Source organism: Rhipicephalus microplus, chromosome 2 (genome assembly GCF_043290135.1).
Source record: "Rhipicephalus microplus isolate Deutch F79 chromosome 2, USDA_Rmic, whole genome shotgun sequence".
NCBI classification, from domain to species: domain Eukaryota; kingdom Metazoa; phylum Arthropoda; class Arachnida; order Ixodida; family Ixodidae; genus Rhipicephalus; species Rhipicephalus microplus.
In genome coordinates, this window is record NC_134701.1 from 183,297,757 (window position 1) to 183,315,065 (window position 17,309).

Below are 17,309 nucleotides of genomic sequence, written 5' to 3' on the forward strand. Positions count from 1 at the left end.
CCATTCGGTAGAATTGCGTTTGTTTATGGTGTATGTAGTGGAAGCAAGAACAAAAATGGAAAGATGAATAAATCAAAGAAGCACTTTGAGCTCTATGAAGAGGGTGCGTTGGTATTCTGGTTGTTATATTGTTTTCAAAAACAAAAAAAAACATTTCGTGCTAAAACATTTTTTTATTTCGTTTTTATTTTCTATTTTCGCTGTATAGCTCTAATCAGATGATTTCTTTAGGAAAGAATTGTTTAGGAAGAGTGTTTTAACTGTGAGCTTGCCTTTCCACGGTGGTCTAGTGGCTGAAGTACTCGGCTCCTTACCCGCAGGTCGCGAGATGGACTCCCGGTGGCGGCGGCTGCATTTTCGATAGAGGTGAAAATGCTGTAGGCCCGTGTGCTCGGATTTGAGTGCATGTTAAAGAACCCCGTGTGGTCAATATTTCTGGAGCCCTCCACTATGGCGTCTCTCATTAATAATGTGGTAGTTTTGGGACGTTAAAACCCGCATATCATGATCATAACTATGAGCTCTCAGTTTTGAGAGCCACAACTAGATGCTTTTTTGCTCACAACCAACGATGCCGACATTACAATATCAGTTAAAAGAGCTCTCTATCGCTATCGAGTTAAAAAGACATCTGCATAGGCTTCTTTGCGTGAATGCTACTCACTTGTTTTCTGTCATCAACTCATCTGACTAAAGGTGTAGGAGCGTGCACCTCCTTGGCAGGACGAACGGCCCTGATTACTTTCTCATTACTAGTAGCAAGGCGGCAGACTATTGCGGCCCTTTCATTCCTCCAAGCGTGGCTCTCAGCTGAAGTGAAGAGGCGGGAAAAGCTATCCGGGATTCTGGGAATAATTGACAAGTGCGCACACGCAGAGTGGGCATTTTGTTCGAAAAGAACTCCCAGCACGACCCACCATAACTGTACACATGTAACTCTTATAAATTTCCGTATAATCGACAATGGAGGTGATGACACCTATACTCCAGCTTTACCGAAAAATCTGATGAAACTACTGCCACCAACGACAGACGCTGAAAAGATTGAAATGTTTAATGAATTTTTTAAGTTTACGTTTGCTGACAGAATAATCACTGGTGCAGCTGCATTTTTTTTTCATTCTGACTTTAGCTTCGCCGATGGCTTGCCTGAAATCATCATAAATGTGAACGATATTGACTGTCCCTTGCGGAAGATAGACATCTCAAAAGCAATCGGTCCCAATGAAATTTCTACCCCATGTGCTAAAGCAATGCCATGGAATTATCGCACCGTGTATATGTATTGTATTTCATATATATTATGAGACTGGGTTAGTCCCACAGTACTGAAAAAATGCGGCTGTTATTCCAATTTTCAAATCAGGAGATAAAAATCTGGTGGAAAACTACAGACCCATTTCCTTAATGCCAGTATCTTGCAAGATTTTTTAGCACAAATTATACAGCCAGTTGTTTAGGTACCTTGAGTCAATAAGCTTTTTCTCTTCTTCACAGCACGGATTTTGTAACGGTGACCCATGCAATACTCAGTTAGTTGAATTCCAACACTATATAGGCAAATTCCTTGACAATGACAAATATGTCGACGCACTATTCTTTGGATTAAGGAAGGCGTTCGACACAGTAAGTCATCACCTGCTGAATAATAGGTTTATGGGCTTAAACATCCATGATAAAACTGAGAACTGGATTTGTACCAACCTAAACGATCGCAAACATTGTGTAGTACTCAATGACTGTAGTTCAGCACACATAACAGTATCTTCAGGAGTGCGGCATTGCAGTGTTCTAGGAGCACTGTTGTTCCTCATGTACGCTAATGATATTGTAGATGTTATACAGCCCCCAATCAAACTATTTGCAAACGACTGTGTTGTCTACCGAGAAATTATTTCCACATCGAATATAACAAGTTTGCAGTCTGATCTCGATAAAATAGCAAGTCGATGCCAGTGGTGCCAGATGTCTTTAAGTATTAGTAAAAGCAACCAAATTGACTTTTTGATCAAGAAAATAGATCATCAAACACAACACACGATTAAAGGCACAAAAATAAACACAGTCTCACAGTGCAAATGCCTAGGGGTGTATTTTACTCCGAAATCTAAATGAAATGCACATATCCAACAAGAAATATCTAAAACAAATCAAATTTTATTTTTATTCACAGAATTTTCACATCAGCATTCAAAGATTACAGATTAGATCTATCTTAGTTTGCGCCTCTGTGATTTGGGACCTGTACGAAGATTATCTGATACAAGCAATAGAAAAGATTCAAAATCAGGCCTCACGATTCGTCTTTAGTAAGTACGATTCTTTCCAAAAATGTCACTGCAATAAAAAGATTACTGGGCTGGGAAAATTTTGCGGCTAGCAACAAAAAACTTGAGGCTCAAATTTTTTCACCGTATTCATTGTAATCAAGCAGGCATTGACAGTCGCACTTACCTGTCAGATTCACCCTATGTTTCGACAAGGCACGACCATTCCATGAAAGTACACGTGGTTAGTGGTGACACAGATTATTTTTCCTGGTCATTTTGTTTCCACACTGTACGAGATTGGAACGTGTTACTGGAAAACTGTGCTTCTGTATATAATAATGATGACTTTTAGTTTTGATTGTGTTTACAAAGTTTATGGTAGTCCTAGTGTTTTTATCTTTCTTTGAGCTTTCAGTTAATTTCGAACACTCTAATTTACTGCTTATCTTGGTGGTAACGTAGTTTCATGTTTTTTTGTTTGTCACTTCACAATATGTAGAATGTGATACTAAACGTGTCTCTTCTGCGATATTGCCTTTGAGGCAAAGCAGGTATCTTATAAATAAAAGAAAGTCAGCGTAAACTTGAAAGATACCAGTCAGTGTACTGCAACCTAGCAGAAGTCGCCCTATATACCAAAATAACTTGTCTCATTCTTCTTGCACCATCATAGTACTTATTCGAGTGAAAGCTTCCATATTGCAGGCGCTTAAGCACAGATCATAGTTTTGAGCAGCAAGAAGTGAGAACTCATACATCATACCAAAGTTACCAAATTGAGAGCATTATACCAAAACAGAGACAAGTTTATTGCTGTGAACAGTGCAATTTGATAGACGTTCTGTGTATAAAGTAGAATGAAGCACGGTTGGCAAAAAAAGTAAAACATGATCACTCCTTCTAAACAACATAATGTAGGAACTTATACTTTGGGCGTTGTAGCGAAAATTCTGCAGGAACAATCAGGTAATCTTTGTGACGCGAGCACGCCATTTAAACCCAGAGCAAAGCTACAATGACATTACGTTTTTTACACTTTCGTTTGCTCAAGATACATTTCCGCTTCGGGTTCTTTCCATCTTACTTTTTTCTGCTCCGTCCCAGAGTTTTGCAGCTAGGGCTTTTCAGTTATTTTCATATCTATGTACTCTTGTGGCAACGTCGCTTGTCTGAGGCGCTTTATGTAAGATAGGCAAGCTTAGAACCGCAGTCTTTCGTTTGGTTATCATGTGAAGAACTTCCTTACTTCTTTAGCTGTTCCTATTGTTTATGCTCTCCGAATACGCTCTAAATAAGACACTCCTCAGGTCAAGCGAAGTAAATTTGTGTTTTTTCCTGTAATATTTTCACAAATGAATGTCTTCGGGTGCTGTGACAGTTAAATGCAAAAAACGTAATTAAGAAGGCAACTGAATCTATTTGTTGGACATTTCATAGCATATTTAAGCTTGGTCCTCTAGAAAATCATTGCCTTAATGTAAAAAATGTATCCAAGTAAATATTGATGCTTAAATTAGTCGTTTTAGTACCTACAACAGTTTTCGACCTCTTGAAAAACATATTCGTACTTTAATTCACAATGTCAGTTCACTCATACGGAATTCATTAGCCCGTTTTGCTGGCCAATTATGGTATTCTATTTTTCTTGCTGCACTTTTAAAATATCATTGAGCAATATTTCATAAACACAATTTCTCTTCGAGCTTTTCAAAAGCAGCATAGTTACTTATTACAGTGAAAACAATCAGCTGTACTGCGGAGGATCAAACACTGCTAAATACATCAGCCTTTACATACTTGGCAAGTAGATGGGTACATGTCAAAAATAACACTACCACACAGATCCACTTGCTAGATATTGAATAATTACGTCGTTTTTCGTCAACTGGTTGACTCCACAGCAAGCGTCATTCGTTGCGACTTCTTCAACCACTGCCCAGCCACTCATGGCCGAAAAACTGACTTCGGTAAGTGACTTCTGTTTCAGCAGATACACACTGATGGCATGTGAGGTCTTCCTTATTTCTATACTTGTCAAGTTTGTGTATTTCGGTTCTAGAATGGATATATATATATATATATATATATATATATATATATATATATATATATATATATATATAATACTTTCGTTGCTTTGACTGTATGGACCAGATGGAACGTTAGTGATAATATACAGTGCCAAACCAATAAAAGTTTTTATTCTCTACTTCTTGATCTCGAGGTCCACACATTTTTTTTTATTGATATGTCGTGTTTAACGTCCCAAAACCACGTAATGATTATGAGAGACGCCGTAGTGAAGGGCTCCGGATATTTTGACCACCTGGGGTTCTTTAACGTGCACCCCGGTAGGTTTTCTTCCCACTATATATATATATATATATATATATATATATATATATATATATATATATATATAGTGGGAAGAAAACATACCGGGGTGCATTACTGACCTACTGCTCCCGACACTCTATAAAGAGATATTTTTATCAGTTTATGTGCTAACTGTGCTAATTTGATGGCAAAGTACTAGCACATCTGCGTCATGTTGTCATTTAGTGTCATTGAGAAGTAGGATGATTCATCATCATCATCATCATCATCATCAGCGTAACTACGTTCATTGCAGGTCAAAGGCACCTCTCATGTTACGGCAGTCAACTCAGTCCTGTACTTGCTGCTGCCACTATATACCCGAAAGCTTCCTAATCTGATCTGCCCACCTAATTTCTGTCTCCCTCTCACCCGCTCGCCTTTTCTGAGACTCTAGTCAGGGTCATAATTCTTCTCCAAGTAAATGTCACCTTCTCATGTGCATTCGTCCGTAGCGGTAATTTTGGGATTTCGTGTAGTCTCAAATGCGCAAGCTTTCTGTGGATGGCTGCTGCATCGATATTTTAAACCAGACTTCTAAAACTCTGTGCGTGTTTTCGGTACTAATTGAAGTGAGCTCTGTGCCGTAAGCTTTTGATGACCCACTTGGGGCACGAGTGAGAGTACATCATGTGCGGCGCCAAATAAGTATGCTTTATGCAACTCATAAACGAAACTGGTAGATTGAGGGTTCAGCGCACCATTATCTTTCACGTCTTGCTACGACACGACTTTATCGCTTATTTCATTGTGTATTCTACGTGGATGGCACAAAAAAGATAGCGGGGTTGAAGTGCCTAGGCAGAGCGTGCTGCCTGAGTACTCGAAATTTTGAGTACCCTCCTGCTTTCTCACCAATCCCTGTCCTGCTACAAAACATTGTCCTGCCGGACACAATCGTTCTTTGTTAACTGCTCCGAAAACGCATAAAGAATCTCTTTTTTTTTTTGCTGTTTAAAGAGAAGAATGTGTGCTATACACTCCAATAATATTTTTTTTCATTGCCTTTTTAGTCCTTGAAAAAATCACGAGGAAAAATTTATTAAATGGTGGCGTTTTGAAAATAACCTATGCCTCTTCAATTGGCTTATATCTTTGCAAAAGCAACATTCTGAAATAGAGGGGTGTAACTTATATAAACAAGATTTAACCTTTAATTTTGCAACCGTTAGAAAGGTCACAAATGTAAAAAGTTTCACTGATAGAAATTTGTGGTATAGATGCACACAAGTGGGAAAAAGTTCACCTTTGCAATCGGTTACTGTATTCAGAGTAACTATCCTATACGAACATAAGCGCAATCTAATGTTACCTCGTTGGGTATTGCTAATATTCATGTTGCTGTTAGCATCATTACGCAACTGTAAAAAACTGGTTATATACAACATATGTGGTTGTTTTACGTCTGTCTGTGCATAGATTTTTATATGTCTTTAGCATCGTTTGTCTCGTTTCGCACAAAAAATTGCAAGTCACCTTTTGCGCACACGCTTCGCATAACGATTCCCAATGTACCCGATTTGCCCGATTTTCATTAAGCGAATGAGTGATGATGTAAAGCATGGAGAGTGGAACTGCGCTTGAATAGTTTGCCAGAAAAGATAGTGATCTATTTGAAAATATTTTTATTTTGCCAAAATCATTTTTCATTTGCTTAGCAGAAGAAGCCACTCCACTCATTCATAGAAAATCACTAATACACGTAGGAGTAGTACAGCTTGATGACTTCACATAGAAATGATGACAGGTATATGAAAAACGAGAGAAGCATATGCCAGGTTCGAAAAATAACTATCAAAATTTATGCTAAAGTGCGCACTGTAGAAACTCACCATTTCACGTTCGGGAAAAAAAAAACAAAGTAGGAACTACCAATAGTTAGCCAGCGCAATGTGCAGCCGGTGGAAGAATCACCACAGATTTGACAGTGACTGGGAGGTTTAAGTAGCCTTGTCGAACAAGTACATAAATAATGTATACGCATAAACGTCATCTCTTCAGCAGAAAAGTAGACACTATTTAAAAAGAACATCAACAGCCGCAAGCACTGAAATTATATTCGCTGGAATTGCAACAGGATGGAAAGGTGGGCTAGTGTGTAATTCATGATGGTTCAGTGAACTGGGAGCGCGGGGGTAAACACAGACACAATGCAAAGAAGAGGCACAGAGCATGAGCGCTCAACTGTTAGTTGAGCGCTTATGCTGTGTGCTTCTTCTTTGCCTTGTGCCTGTATTTACCACCACGCTCCCAGTTCGCTGAACCTTCGCTGCAATTGTTCTTCTTTTTTCAGTATGATTATTTGGGTGTGAGATACCATATATACATTGTCTTATATTGAGTAAACGGCATCGTCATTATCTACATCACCAGCAACATCTTTCATAATAAGTTGTGCTTTGACTGTTAGAATAACAACTCTCACTGTATCATCCATTGAATCTCTCTTACGCCAGTGTGCACAGCTACCTGCGAAGCCCCAGTGTTCTAGCAGAACACTGTTAGATGCAGTACAAATTTCGTCTGCCTTTGTATTTGTAATTAACACCTATTATGGAATTATAGCAAGCCGCCGCCACGTTACATGGCGAACTCCACTTTTCAGATCATCTCCCTCAGCTAGCTTACAAATGCAAACCACTTCCTTTGAATTGTCTGAATATAAAAAGAGAACGCAAATAATAGCTAATTAAGGTTTGCTGATAGCGGCTCTTTTTAACCCAGTGTCAAGTACTTTGTAAACAGCACACCCCCCCCCCCCAAAAAAAAAAGCAACTGGAGTGATTGTGTTATGGCCTAGTCGCTTTTTGTAGCTGCTATATAGGCAATCACAACATCGGTAATTGCGATGCAGTGGCCTGCGTACCTTCTCTTGTTCTATCGTGGCTTATAGTTTTCTGTGTGCCTGTGTGTACGGGCATGATCGTGTACATCTGCACACGCTCAATATTTTTGTTGTATGTGGTCGTACAGTGCTGCGAAGATAGTTTCTATTCAAGAGGGTAATTAAAAAATAGCGACGGAGCCTCAATGAAGGCTGAGGGGAAGGGAGGCAGTCTACAAAGGAGCAAAAATTAGTGAATATAACAGAGGCAAGAAGTACAGTAAAAAAGATAATAAGATAGCTTTTAACCATGTGACCAATACACTTCTAACCCTTTGAATATTTTTTTCAACGTGTTATAATGCGGGTTGTCAGTTGTTGCTGAAACCGATATGGTAACTTCAAGCTAACGATGTCCATAGATAGCGTCAGCAGCGCTTGTGAAGAAGTTTCTTGACTAAATAATTCTTGGATACATTAAGATAAAGTCACAAGTGTATATTTACGAGAACCATCAGAACTAGTCGCTAAACGTGTTTCTTGGGTAGTTGTTCAACTCACAGTGGCTGTTCATTAATCAGTTATACTTCCAGTTATTTGCGAATATATACATGATTGCCATTTAGGTTGCTATGGGTGCATAGAGGTCCAATGCCTAGTGATTATCTATACTTTGATTCAGCAATTAGGCAGATGTATTCGGCTCTTTTATCTGGACTATGACAAACAAATGTATCTTAAGTTTTACCGTTTAGCTTCATTGAAGTAAATGTATGTTTAAATAATGAAGGTGTATGGTGAAAGACGTACTTTTCATATGCATAACACGTATTGAACAGGCGCTGGTTCCTATAAGGTTAGACGATCTTGCTGAAACATAACTGATCAAAGCAAAGCAAATATTTTGTTCTTTTGTTTCAAACCCACGTTTTTTTTGTTTTTTTAAATATAGCCCGACAAAGATATATATTCATTTTTTTGTGATTTTGGGCTATATTATGGTAATAATTGGAGCATATTGGGCGTTCCGACAAAAAAAAATCAGAAACGCTGAGACACTATACGAAACAGTTTTGTGATCTATTGCACGAGGTTAGGTAGATATGTAAGGTTTAACGTCCCAAAACCACCATATGATTATGAGAGACTCCGTAGTGGAGGGCTCCGGAAATTTCGACCACCTGGGGTTCTTTAATGTGCACCCAAATCTGAGCACACGGGCCTACAACATTTCCGCCTCCATCGAAAATGCAGCCGCCGCAGCCGTGATTCAATTCCGCCACCTGCGGGTCAGCAGCCGAGTACCTTAACCACTAGACCACCGTGGCGGGGCTGCACGAGGTTAGAACAATTATATTAAAAAAAACGAAATGCTAGGACCATTCACAAATGACAATGGGGAAATTATCCATGTTACTCTGTAAATATATTTTCTTATTTACCGTGTCGAAACGAAAGCCTAAACGCATCGTCAAACTCGCATAATCAGGGTGAACCGATTGATTCTTTATCAAACTGTCAAATGTTGTTGCATTTTGCAGCCTGATTTCGAAAGGAACCCAGAAGCTCACAACATAAGTGCATCAATGATGCAGATCGATTCAAAGTGCTATGAGGAGAAATATTTTGATGTTTCTTTATATTCCGCTAATCTATTTCAAAAACAATACCAGCAGTAGGGATACTAAATAATCGCGGAAATAGCAGAGCCTTTATTGCCACTACACAAAAATGAAGAAGCTCAGTAGTATTGTACCATAGGCATACAAATAATAGGTGTCCAGCGCGCCATCGAAAATCCATCTTGTGTCTTAACGAGCGTGTACAATAACGACCAGAAAAATGTTAGACTAAGTAGACATTTCATGCTCTATTTTGGCGCTCAATGCGTACCTCGCTTAATCATTCACAAAGAAAAAAGAAGCACAATGAATAGCAGTGTTTCAAAGAAAAAAAAAGCAAACGCTCATTCAGTTCAAATTAAATCTATTGCTGCAATTACTCACTGAATGTAGCTGTGGAGCCTAACATGACGCAATCTTTAATGACACCAAACGTAATTTCTGCCTGAGGACAAGCTGAAACAAGAATGCTTTGCGAAAGTAAGCAGCGCAAAACAGTTGATGAGGCAGTGACTTGCTTTTTTTCCCTGGCAATATGAATTTATCTATGTAGTATTTACTATTCTCTGAAGCATATACTGCCTCGAGCGTTTCGACAGGCATAAATGTGTAAACTTTCCTTGCTGGCAAAGTGGTTTTGAGCTTCGTGTATGTACTGAAAGTTCTGGGCACGCCATGCTATGTACGTGTTCTATCTACTAGCCTCTCTTCTTTGGTTGTAGGATTTTTTATACTCCTCACTCAATTTTCTTGCTTTATAAATTTTTTCACTGGTGCCGGAGCGTTCGACTGAAAAAAAAAGTTCTCTCCGGCTGACAAATGGCATAACTGTGTGCTTAAAGTGAAGAAATAAAAATTGCAAGAGCTTAACATTCAGTAAACAAAAAGCCGAATGCAGAGCAAAGAAAAGAAAATAACTCGGGTCCACGAATAATCATCTCCTTCATGCCCGGAAGGCATGACCAAGCGACAACGAAAGCGAAAAAAATGTTTGAACGAAGAAATGAATAAATGAAAAAGTGTGAAGAAAGCCAAATGAGTTTGTAGGTATCCATGAAACATGAAGGCAGTATCGAACATTGAATCTCACAAGAAACGGAAGAAGAAAAAAAAAGGAAGTCTACCTCGAGTGGAGACTCTGTCGAGTGATTTCAAATTGTTGCCGTTACAACGATGAAAATGCTGCATTGTAGTCTTAGAAAGATGGGCGTCTCTCATTTTTCTTTTCTTTTTTCCTTGAACACTTTGGCGTTTGTGTTCGCTCTACTTCATTCCGCTATAGTCTCGTCACGCTGTGTCCTAAAAGGGTAACTATAGCTGTAAGATAGATTGAAAAACAAAAAAAACAAACACACTGTCAGGCCTTATTAAACTTGAGCGCTTCCGCGAGAATGTATGTAAATATAAATTTAGGGTTGTCGTGATTATGAAAAACTAGTTTCTATTTCTTTTCGTTGGAGGTATCTTTCACATGTTTTTGCCTTGTTTTTTTTTTGCGCTCCACTTCACGTATGTCAAAGCTACTTCAAAGTAGTGCTCCTAAAATATGAGCAGTATCTCTCTCGGAAGCAACTTCAACGCAGGGACAAGCAACTTGGCCTCTAAAATCAGTGTCCCTTTAGGCACCAGTGAGGTTGCTGCACCCTCCAAGTGAGACGTAACGACGATATTGTTATAATGTGACACTCACCACTTCAGTGAAGAGTGAGTGTTTCGATAGATTACCATGTTGCGCTAGGTTATTTACAGTAAAATGTGACTTGGCCGTGGCGTATGTCATAAATCTTTTTGCTCTAGACCCATTTGACACATGCCCGAATAACATGACCCGCTTTATCCCGGCAGGTGGCGTAGGTAATTCCCGTCATATGTGAACCTAGAAGAACAGCCAGAATATCCGAGAAAGTCAGCACGATTATTTATTTATTTATTTATTTGTACATACTGCAGGTCCTAATCGGGCCCATGCAGAAGTGGATACATAGAGGTAGCATGAGACATAATAACGCTCCACAAAAAGAAAAGAAAGAAAGTATTGATACATATAGGATACTTCATGACTGACATGTATACATTTTTTTGAAAAATCAATCCCTTCTAGACAGTTGACAAAAAATTCCAGCGTAGAACAATTCACAGCATGGACTGGCAGCTTATTCCAAAAACTAAGGGCCTTTGGGAATAAAGAATACTTATGTGTATCGACACGGCTAGCAGGTTGAAAGATGACCTTATTGTGGTTTGTCCTGAGTGAGTGTTTAAATGGGTCCTGTAAGTAAAGATTGCGCGGTATCTTAAATTAATCGTGATAGAGTAAGTAAAGGAACCTTAACCTAGAAATTATTCTTCGTTTGGAAAGTGGCTGAATAATCGCTCTATAAATTAGGTCAGTGACGCTTGAATGCCGCGAATCATTAAAGTAGATGAACCGTGCACCTAATTTCTGAATGCGTTTAATTTTGTCTATTAGGTGTTGTTGATGGGGACTCCATTTTATGTCAGCATATTCTAAGGCAGGGCGAATAAGAGTCTTGTATGCATTTAATTGGACTTGGGCTGGAGCATTTCGCAACCTTCTTCTAAGAAAGTATAGCTTTCCTACCACTTTTCTGCAGACGGTGCCGATGTAAGGTTCCCAATTTAAGTTTGCTGAAAGCGTGACACCAAGGTATTTCACCTGATCACTTTTAGGGAGTTCAATATTTTCTAAAGTGTACGAAACATTAAGCGGATTCTTCTTATTAGTGAATGTGAGACATTTGGTTTTAGATGCGTTCAGTCTCATGCCCCATTTCTGGCACCAAGTGCAAATTTTTTTAGAGAGTTATTCAAGCCGATTTGGTCCTCTGAATGTCTTACAACTGTATACACGACACAATCATCTGCGAAAAGCCGCATCTGGATTGGTGACTGGATACAAAATTGGATATCATTGATATAAATAAGAAATAGTAGAGGCGCAAGGACTGAACCCTGCGGTACTCCCGAGTACACATGGAGGCTATCGGACATATCCGTGTTTATGGCTACACGTTGTGTTCTGTTCATTAGGAAGCTGGAAATCCACGAGATTAAGGTGTCATCAATACCAACAGCCTGTAGTTTTGTGATTAAAACTTCATGTGAGACCACGTCAAATGCCTTTGAAAAGTCTAAGAATATGGCATCAACCTGACTGTTGTTATTAGTGTTGGCGAGGTCATTAGTTAATTCGGCCAGCTGTGTTAGTGTTGATAATCCAGATCTGAATCCATGTTGTTGGTTATAAATAGGGTTATTCCTTTCTAGATGACTGATAGTAGATTTAAAAAATATGTGTTTCATCACCTTACAACACGTGCTTGTTAATGATACAGGTCTGTAGTTGCTTGGTTCAAATTTAGAGCCAGATTTGGTTCCCGAGCCAGATTTGGTTACCCATGGTTCCCGTGCTATAGAAAATGCGGTGCTGGCATTCATACCGCGTTCCAGATCGACAATTTATTTTGTAAAAATAACAAATATTACAGCTCCACATAGAGCTCAAGCATTCAACCAGAAATCCAAAAATTGAAAGAATAACTACACAAGTTCTTCTGTAAAAGAATATATGTAAACTTTTGATTGGGTAACACTGACTCTGGTTTTATAGGTCTTCTCGCTAAGTGTTTCGCATAAAACTCATTCCGAGAAATCGTGGGATGAGCTAAAGTTATTGTTTTCCTAGTTATTATTTTAGGTAAAATACATAACTACGCATTTGCTTCATTTCGCATAGACAGATTTAGACTTGCTTTCAAATGTCGCATCTTTTTTTGTGTGTACGTGTGTGCAGAAAAGTGGCAGTTTGTATGACCGATGCCAGGTGCCTTTATTGGAACTCCGAAAGCTGTCTTAGAGGTGAAAAGAAAAGTAAGCCAGTCCGCTTTGGTGGAACTGTAGCTACTGTGCTCACTGGCTGACTCAAAGGTCGTGAGTTTGACGCCGGCCATGACACTCGCTTTTATACGGAGGTGAAATGAAAGATGTCTGCGTATTGTGCCATTTCAGTGCACGTTAAAAAACACAAAATGGTGAAAATTTTCGTAGCCCTTCACTGTGGTATCTCTTATAATCATATTGTGATTTCGGGATGTAAAACCTCAGACATAAGTATTAGCAAAATAGGATTTATATACCCCGTTCTTTATTTTGTTTCTTTCTTTGGCGTGTTTTAGAACGTTAAATGGATGTTTGCTCCTCGTTGCCCCGCCACGGTGGTCTAGTGGCTAAGGTACTCGGCTGCTGATCCGCAGGTCGCGGGTTCGAATTCCGGCTGTGGCGGCTGCATTTCCGATGGAGGCGGAAATGTTGTAGGCCCGTGTACTCAGATTAGGGTGCACGAAAACGAACCCCAGGTGGTCAAGATTTCCGGAGCCCTCCACTACGGCGTCTCTCATATTCGAATGGTGGTTTTGCGACGTTAAACCCCACATATCAATCAATCATTTGCTCCTCCTTGTTTTCTCTCTCAGAAAAATTATGCGCATATGTTCACTTTCCGGTGTTATGTAACTTATTTTTTAAGTGTCAATTTTAAGAGGGTATCATAGGATAAATGGTATATGTCAGTTTTAGCATAGTGTGTTAAAAAACCCGCAAGCGTTCCCATGAAATTTTACGCGCTCACATAATAGACCAGTGGGTGTGAAACGACACCTTTTTTATGCCTTGGTTCCCTACTAAGGTCCACTCCTAAATTTTAAAGAGGTTCACTTATTCAATGTACCTTTTCTCTACAACCACTGAAAGCAATCTATTGATATTCTGCCGTGTTATTGTATGGACTTGTAGGCTACACGTGAATTTTGAAAATGATTGTTTTTCATGACGTTTTTGTATAAACAAACAAAATTTACCACATGCGCAAAGCCACAGAGAAGGTGTTGTGTTATTTTACCAGTTCAATTTTCCGCCATATTTTTCAGTTTAGATAATTCCTAACTTGTTGTAGCTTAGGCAAACAAAGTTTCATCGACATCGATTCGATACTTATGAAGAAAAGGTACATTGAAGTTGAAAAATTTATGAAAGTGCGTTTTGAGAAACAACGAAGTTTTACGTTCGAGTACTGTTTACACTACAGAGGAAAAAAATTACCCGAAGACGCATGGCTCACTTTGCTGTGGCATTTAATTCTCTTGGAGTGGTCGCACCCCGTCGGACTTCCACGGGTTTGCTCCTCAGTCTGCAGGGAATTTTTCAGTGTCAGAATTGCAAATTTATTATTTTGGGGGTTTACCCTGATACCCTCTTAAAAATTTTTACATCACAAGTGTGTGTGCTGTTTTATGGTCTTCTGATACATGGTACACTAATTCAGAACAAGAGAAAACGCAACGTAGTGTTTTTATGGGCCACCAAAAATGTTGGCGGTCGTTTAGGTGAAAATCTCCATTATACAGCTTGATTGTGCCTGCAAACCCTGACATGATTGCAATCTTAACAAAACTAGGCTACATAAAGGTGTTCAACATATATACAAATAATATACACAATTTTAATCAAACTGAAAGAATGTGACTTATTTTTGCAATGCATCCACCCGAATACTCCCCCTTCCCCATTTCGTCTATATTTACTTGTGTTTGCCGTGCCGTTAATTAATTTGTGAATTAAACAGAGATGTGAATCTTCCACAAAACGATTTCTTTCCCTATCTTTTCAGTATAAAGACAAAGTGGAAGGCACAATATAGGGTGACATTTCTGTTGTAAATCATAGCCGGAGAGTGATGTGGTTGAAGTGTACATAATTTTTCTTACAGGTCCTTTAAATATCTTGCAGCACTTAAATTTGGTATTTTTTCTTCAATAACCCTTCTCGCGCAGAACTTTTATGTGCATCTTTTACTCTTTCTTGAGCCTTCTCCATGTCTGGAATTACTAAAATTCATTCCAATTAAATACTCATGTCGTCAAACTAAAGCATACGTACAGCGGAACGCATGAAGGCTTGTCTTTGTGGACCAAATAAATGGCAGCATATCCACGGAGCGAATGATGGAGAGTGGGGTAAAGCATCCGTCCATCCATTCGTTCTTGCTTCCGTCCGTCCATGCGTCCATCTGAGTGACCATCCATGCGTCTATTCGCCCGTCCGTGCATGCGTCTGTTCATGCGTCCATCCATGCATCTGTCTGTGTGTCCGTTCGTCCATCTACTTAACACTCAAAGTACCACCATCTCGCATCATTTCATCATATATTCCGCATATGAATCGCCATCCAGCGGACATTCCAAGCACTAAACGAGAGGTGGCACACGCACACTGTCTTAGGGCTTGCGCTTCGTGTTTACTTCCCACCTTTAACCACCTGGAGTTCATGGTCTATACTAGTTCACTGCATTCATGGCACTGCGGCCCAACGCTCGCTAAACCTTTCTAAAACCAAAAAGGTTATGCCCAGCAAGTATAACGTACCAACGCTTTCTTGTCAGATAGTGCTCAATGTACATGCCAATAGCTGCTAAGGGGGAAAGAGAGACAGGAGAATTCGGCTTTTAGTTAACGCGCACGCTGCAAATTTTTTATTGTTCAACAACCCACACAAGAAATCTCTCACCGGCACCACCTTGGAGGTCGAAATGTAAGACTGGTTACACACTACGACTACTACTACGACTACGGGAAACAAATGGGTACCGCTATAAGAAGCTTCGTCCCCTAAAAAAAGAGCTTGTTCGTGCTCGTGCTGTGCATACCTGAGTGTTCTTTTCGTGCACCTTTCCTTGTGTTTCAACAGCGCGCTGCATGATAGTGTTAAGCTGTGACCCATTGGACTTTGCGCTCGTGCAGTATGCGTTATTTTCGCACCTCCTTCGCTCTTGAGCTGCGCACTGCGAGTATCACGCTGCTTGTCGTCCTTCGTGTGACCTTCTAATTTGTTGAAATCAGATTCATTGCGACTGCTTCATGACTTCGGCAAAATTCCGAGTCTTTATGGGTGAAGCTCCTTTTGCTCGGGGCAAATTTCTCGGCCACCAGTCCTCGAGCCATGGTGAGTGCTTTTGTTGAGCTTTCTTTCTCATCACCAAGAGCTCAGTGACTGCACATCTCCACGCAGATATTTAGCATGAAACCTTGGAAACTAAAGCAGCGGCAAGGAGAGGTCGTGACGCTGCTACAAAGTGGGCCCACCTTCACACCAAATCCACGCGGTGAGAGGTCAGGAGTGAAGAAAGATGTCAGCGTCGGAAGAAATCGGAAGTCAGCATTAGCATTGATTCGTAGGTGGCGGCAGCGGGGAGGCCTAGTGCAGGCGGAGGAAAGTGGGCTCGTCGACAAGTGCATCCTCAGATGACAGTCCGTGAAGCAGAGGCGAGACGCAAGCGGCGGAAAAGACAACCTTGAATTGTAGCGGGTGCGGGAAGCAGCGGTGCTGCTTCGAAAGCGGTCGCGAAGTTTGTCTCACGCGCTCTTCAAGCATGACCTCTTCAATCACCCATTGGGCCACAGTTGCAAGGTATGCGACTGCTTGCAATTTGGCAGCAACTTCATCACCATCATTCACATTCGCAACGACCAGTCCAGTGCCAGCGCTACCACCGTGCTCGAGCGACAGTTTCCGGCGGCTGCCTCTTCATCGGCATCGCCACCAACTTACAGAAAGTACCGCGCTTTCTCCACGTGCAGAGACTCTTTGGTGGCGGGAAAACTTCCGACCATGAGTGTAATGAACGGGTACAACTAATCTTCCAGGCTAGACTACATGCCCGTGCTTAGCTAAGTCGAAGAACGCCTGATAGCTCCATGACTACCCGTCATGAGCATCAGGAATTCGATTAATGTCGGCAGTTAGTGCGGCATTAGGGGCAAGCAGTGAACGTACCGATCTATGTGCCCAACATCGTGCAGTGGCTGCAACGAAACGTGCCCGACGCCGCCGCCTTCGACGTACACCTTAAGCGCCAGCTAGTTAGCGTTGCAGCTTCGCCCAACTCATCATCATTCACGTCATGGAAATTGGGAGATTTTTTTTACTTGTGTATTACTGATAACTCTACACGTCAGTTCTCACTAGGATCTTCGTTCTTTTTTTCTTGTTTTTATTCTTAGTAAGTCTTCATCATCTTCCTATGCGAAACCACTGTTGTAAACATCGGCGTATAAGCTAACCACGCCAGGCGATTCAGTAATGATCGGACTTAGCAGTTTGACATTTTAATTTCTTTTTTTAGCGTTCTCAGTAGCAATAGC

The 17,309-nt window shown here is 40.4% G+C and overlaps 1 long non-coding RNA gene across 1 annotated transcript; it reads right to left on the bottom strand.

Annotated features, from left to right (window-relative positions):
• Positions 1-153: 153 nt before the first annotated feature.
• Positions 154-10,403, bottom strand: LOC142786796 (uncharacterized). Its single transcript, XR_012889163.1, has 3 exons — positions 10,217-10,403; positions 2,455-2,557; positions 154-349 (listed from the first exon to the last, which is right to left on the bottom strand). It is a non-coding gene; the product is annotated as an uncharacterized LOC142786796 (long non-coding RNA).
• Positions 10,404-17,309: the final 6,906 nt, after the last annotated feature.